Source organism: Sarcophilus harrisii, chromosome 3, assembly GCF_902635505.1.
Source record: "Sarcophilus harrisii chromosome 3, mSarHar1.11, whole genome shotgun sequence".
Taxonomy (NCBI): domain Eukaryota; kingdom Metazoa; phylum Chordata; class Mammalia; order Dasyuromorphia; family Dasyuridae; genus Sarcophilus; species Sarcophilus harrisii.
In genome coordinates, this window is record NC_045428.1 from 388358091 (window position 1) to 388363153 (window position 5063).

A 5063-nucleotide genomic window follows, 5' to 3' on the forward strand; every position below is an offset into this window, starting at 1 on the left:
TTGTGGTCCATATTCAGTTCCCATAGTTCTCTCCCTCTGGTGTAGATGGCTCTCTTTATCACAAAATTATTGGAACTGATCTGAATTATCTCATTGTTGGAAAGAGCCAGGTCTATCAAAATTGATCATCATATAGTTTTGTTGTTTCCATGTACAATGATCACCTGGTTCTGCTCATTTTATTAGCATCAGTTCATGTAAATCTCCCCAGGCCTCTCTAAAATCATCCTGCTGATTGTTTCTTACAGAACAATAATATTCCATAACATTCATATAACATTCAGCTATTCTCCAACTGATGGGCATCTACTCAGTTTTCAATTTCTTGCCACTACAAAAAGAGCTGCCACAAAAATTTTTGCATATGTGGCTCCCTTTCACACCTTTAAGACCTCTTTGGGATATAAGCCCAGGAGAAACACTGCTGGATCAAAGGGTATGCACAGTTTGATAACTTTTTGAACATAGTTCCAAATTGCTCTCCAGAATAGCTGGATATGTTCACCATTCCACCAACAATGTATTAGTGTTCCAGTTTTCCCACATCCCCTCTTCATTATCTTTTCCTGTCATCTTAGCCAATCTAAGAGGTGTTTAGTGGTATCTCAGAGTTGGGATAAAAGGGTTAATTATCCTAGTTTTTAGAAAATGATAGAATAAATAAGTAGGGAAGAGAAAAAATTATCTAGCCCTCAAATCCCAAGATATCTTGGAAAGTTTTGGTGATCAAAATTTATTTTCCTCGGAACATTTTAAAACATTTTTGAATGGACTAAAGTATATCATTTGGGTAAACCATTCAAGAATAAACTTCTCATTAAGTTTAGCAATATTTAATGTTAATGTCAATTGGCCCATGCCAATAAATCTCTAATCATTATAACTATTAAAAGAAAATTTTTGATTTACTTGTTTAATGAATTGTATTAGACACTTGATAGATTTAAAAAAGAGAAGACATGATTTCTGTCCCTAATTAAAGAGTTGAAATTTTAGCAAAAAAGTATTAACATAAGTAGATGACTCAAAGCTAATATACTGCTTATAATCCTTATATTAGAGTCAACTGGAGATTACTTTTATGCTTGCTATTCCATATAGCCAGCATCAGTGATCTGCTATTGGGTCTTTTCTCTTGTTTCAGCATAAATTGGATGCTTTCCATATCATAAAGAGAGATTTGCCAACTAGGCCATGTACAGCCTCCAGCAATTTTTCTGAAACAACTAATTACACTGCCAAGTAGTCATACATCCTGGCAAGTTTACTGATATCAACAGTCTTTCAAATGCAAACTTCCAAATAGGTTTAACTCTGAAAGTCACTGAATAGTTTAAAAATTCCCTTAAACTCTCAAAGGGTATCATGAATTATTACATTTTGTTAGATCTTCTTGAAGTCTTAAATAGAATTGGTAAAGGCTTGGGTTTTATTATCTTCCAATAAAATGAAACTTTCAAGAGCCATATATTACAACTAATTTCACTCTCATTTACTTTTCCTTTGAAGTCAATACCTGAGAACTTATTTTAAAAAGTGACTTTACATCCAAAAGATCATTTGATCCACCTTTTGAAAAAGCACATTTGTTCCCCATAATATTATTTTTTTTAATTATTTTTTTTCAATTATTTTTGTTTTATTTATCAACAATTTAAAATGGTTGAGAAAGTCTGTTACAAAGCTAAAGTTCAAAGAATCCCTCCTGATTTAAAAGAAACAAATGTAATGAAGGCTTTAAGGATTATCACATTCCTACTATTCCTCTTTTATTATTTCATAATCTGACCTGACAAAAAGATGGCATTAAGTTTCATGGTTGTCAGATGTTTAGACAAACACTTTGGAAAAGAATGCATCATTGCCATCCAAAGAACTTCTGACCTTTTATTTGTTATACTTGTGACTTTGAGGCATTTAAAAGGCAAACTTTCAATTTCAGTATATAGTCTGAGAATTCAATTACCAAATGATTTTAATCATCAATTTCCCGTCACAAAAAGAAAAAAAAAATCAATACCACTAAGAGGCAGCTTTCCATATCTTTAAGTAGATTCAAGAAAAGATGAAGGATAACAACACATACACATATATAAGTGTATATATATATATATATATATATAATTTTTTCCCATAATTTAGCTTTCACGTATTTTTAGAAATAGCCATAGGGTTGAGTTGGACACTTTCTACCTCTAATTGAAGTACAGAAATACTTAATAATTTCTGTATCTTATTCAAACTATGAATGGGCAACCTACTGTTTCCCTTTCATCTCATATATGACAGGGAGGCTATTTATATCTACATTCAATTTATAAAGGCTATCTTATATCTACGTTCTTCATACACAATCAAGTTATATCTTTCAGGCAAATGCTTTGGTCTGCATTTTTAAAGTGACCTTGTATTGTTACTAGATTCCATACTAGAATTCCATAGTAATTCATAAAGGAGTCAGAAAAATTAAGGATTGCTAAGATTGCTTGTAGAGTGGTTAGAATCCTGATTTTGGAATCAGAACTGAGTTAAAATCTGGCCTCAAGCATTCATTATCTGTGTGATTTTGGACAAGTTACTTAACCTTTGAATCAATTTCCTCAACTATAAAATGGGGATAATAGTACTACCTCCTAGAATTGTTCTGAGTATCAAATGAGCTCTCTTGTAAAGTACTTAGCCCAATGCTTGACACAGTAGATCATTAATAAATGCTTGTTCTTTTTCTTCTAGTCCAAACTCTACTGTATGAATTAGGCAAATTACTTCCTCTCTTTTCTTTCATCTATTTTCTTACTTCTTTAAGTAGTTCCTTCCTTTTATCAGTTGCCCAGAGTCTAAAATTACTCTTTCCTCTTGTTTCCTCTAATACCTACTAGCTGTGTAATCTTGGGCAAGTCATTAAACTTATTTCCTCCTCTATAAAATGGAGGGAATAATAATATTTCTAGAGAGCCTGACAGAATTAAAATGGATTCTTTAAATTCATTAGTATGTGAATTCATGGGCAACTCAAATCTGGATTCCCAAGATTTTGGTTAGATAGTTATTCTTTCCCTTTCCCTAGAATGTTTCAGAAATAATTGCTTTCAAACAAATGTTTTAGTGCAAAGGGTTTTAGGCTTTAGTGTAGTTAAACAGGAATGAAGGGCTACTGAAGTTTTTAGGGTCATTTCTTAAATATAATTCTGCTCAATTCTTCTGTAAACACTTTTTTTTTTTCTGTTAGAAGCTAGAATTTTTTGGTTTCTAGGACAGTGACACTACAATGCAAGATGTTCCATGTCTCTCCCACTTTCTGAATTTCCAACAGAAAAGATTTCTTTTATATGTTCATCTTTCCAGAAATCTAAGTATAACAATTAGAATTCATGCCTCATGATATAATCATTCTGCTCCAAAGCACAGTCTCAGGGAGGCTAAGTTCTATGAAATTCAATCAAACCTGTTTGAAGTCCAGGATATAACAGAAATATAACCTTCTAGTCTTATTTCCCTAGTGCATTCTGAGCTTCTTGTCTGTATTCCTAATACAGAGAACTTAGCAGAATTAAAGAGTTCTGTGGAATTAAAGAGTTCTGTCCCCACTGTGGACATGATACCTATGCCCTTCTGTATTCTTTCTTTGTGTATCTATGCTTGAAGGGGAAGGGAGGAAATGTAAGCAAAGACTGCATGATTACTCTCCAGATAAATTACTTAATCCCTAAATAAATGTCAGCTTTCTCTAAGAGTTCCAAACCTTAACTTTCAGTAAATCCTGTATACCATTATATATGATGTATCTATACATAACATTACATATAACATATATATATACCTGTATACCATTCAATAGGAAAGGATATAAATTCTAGAGTTTATCATGATTGTGCATAAGAAATAAAATATGAAGATTAATTTTTATAAAGAAAACTTCATTTGGTACAATGTAGCTTAAAGTTATTACATATTTATTGGAAGACAGACATTTAAATTAGTGAGATCTTTGATTCATTTTCTTTCAACCAACAGATTTATTTTCAATATTGTCTTTGAAAGAGATGCACTCATATTAGATTCAACTTTTGTTTCTTTCTTTGCATATGATTGAAGAGACAGAGAAGTCTAATTCACAGAAATAATTGTTACTGAAAATTAAAGACATAAGTATATTTAGTAATAATGCCTTTAATAATTTTGTAATTTAATTAGGGATTAATTTAGAGCTTCTGGTTATTGAAGCTATCAGTTCATTACTCACTGGATCGTTGTGAATGGTTTTCTCTAGCTCAAGGTAAAAAAAAAAAAAGAACAGATTTCATATCTAAACTTTGTTAGTTTAGTTTTCACAATTTTCAAGTATACTATAACATTCCCATTCTTTCAAAGCCCTCCTTTGCCATCTCACTATTCTCTTTTCTATTCAGCTTTTGTTGTTGTTGTTGCTAGTATTACTATTTGTGTATTATTTCAATAGGAAGAGAGAATTATTTACTAAATGCTCCCTTTACCTCCTTGACATATTTCTTGAAACCCTTTATTGGGACTCCCTGACCTAGCTGCATCTGAAAGTCTGTCTAGTACCATTTTAAGTTCTTCAACTTAAAAAGAAAGTAAAGATTTCAGATACAAACAGAAGCACACAACAAGTCTCCCAAGATGAGAAAGCCTATGTAAGAGTGAATATTTTTTTTTCAGGTACAAAAATGAAGCATTTATTTAGTCCCTGCAGGGAAAGAACCAGACACACACATGGGAGCCATCCCAGCTCCTGCCATGTGCTCCTGGAACCCGACCACCTTCCAGCTTGTTGGATTTAAGTAGCAAAAGACCCAAACCTTTTCATTGGATAGACTTAAAAAACATGTCTGTCCTTGGCCAATGGTCACCAATGTTGTCTGCTTCCCACAGGTCACATCACTTCCTGTAACTCTCTGAGGGTCTAACCTTTAGAGACCATGTGACTCCCTGCAACCCAAGGTCCAAGATCTGATCTTCCAGCCCTGGAATAGGGATCATGTGACTTAGTCTCAAACTGAGAAAACTTCATCTAATCAGTCCCATTCAGTCTCTTCCTTCTT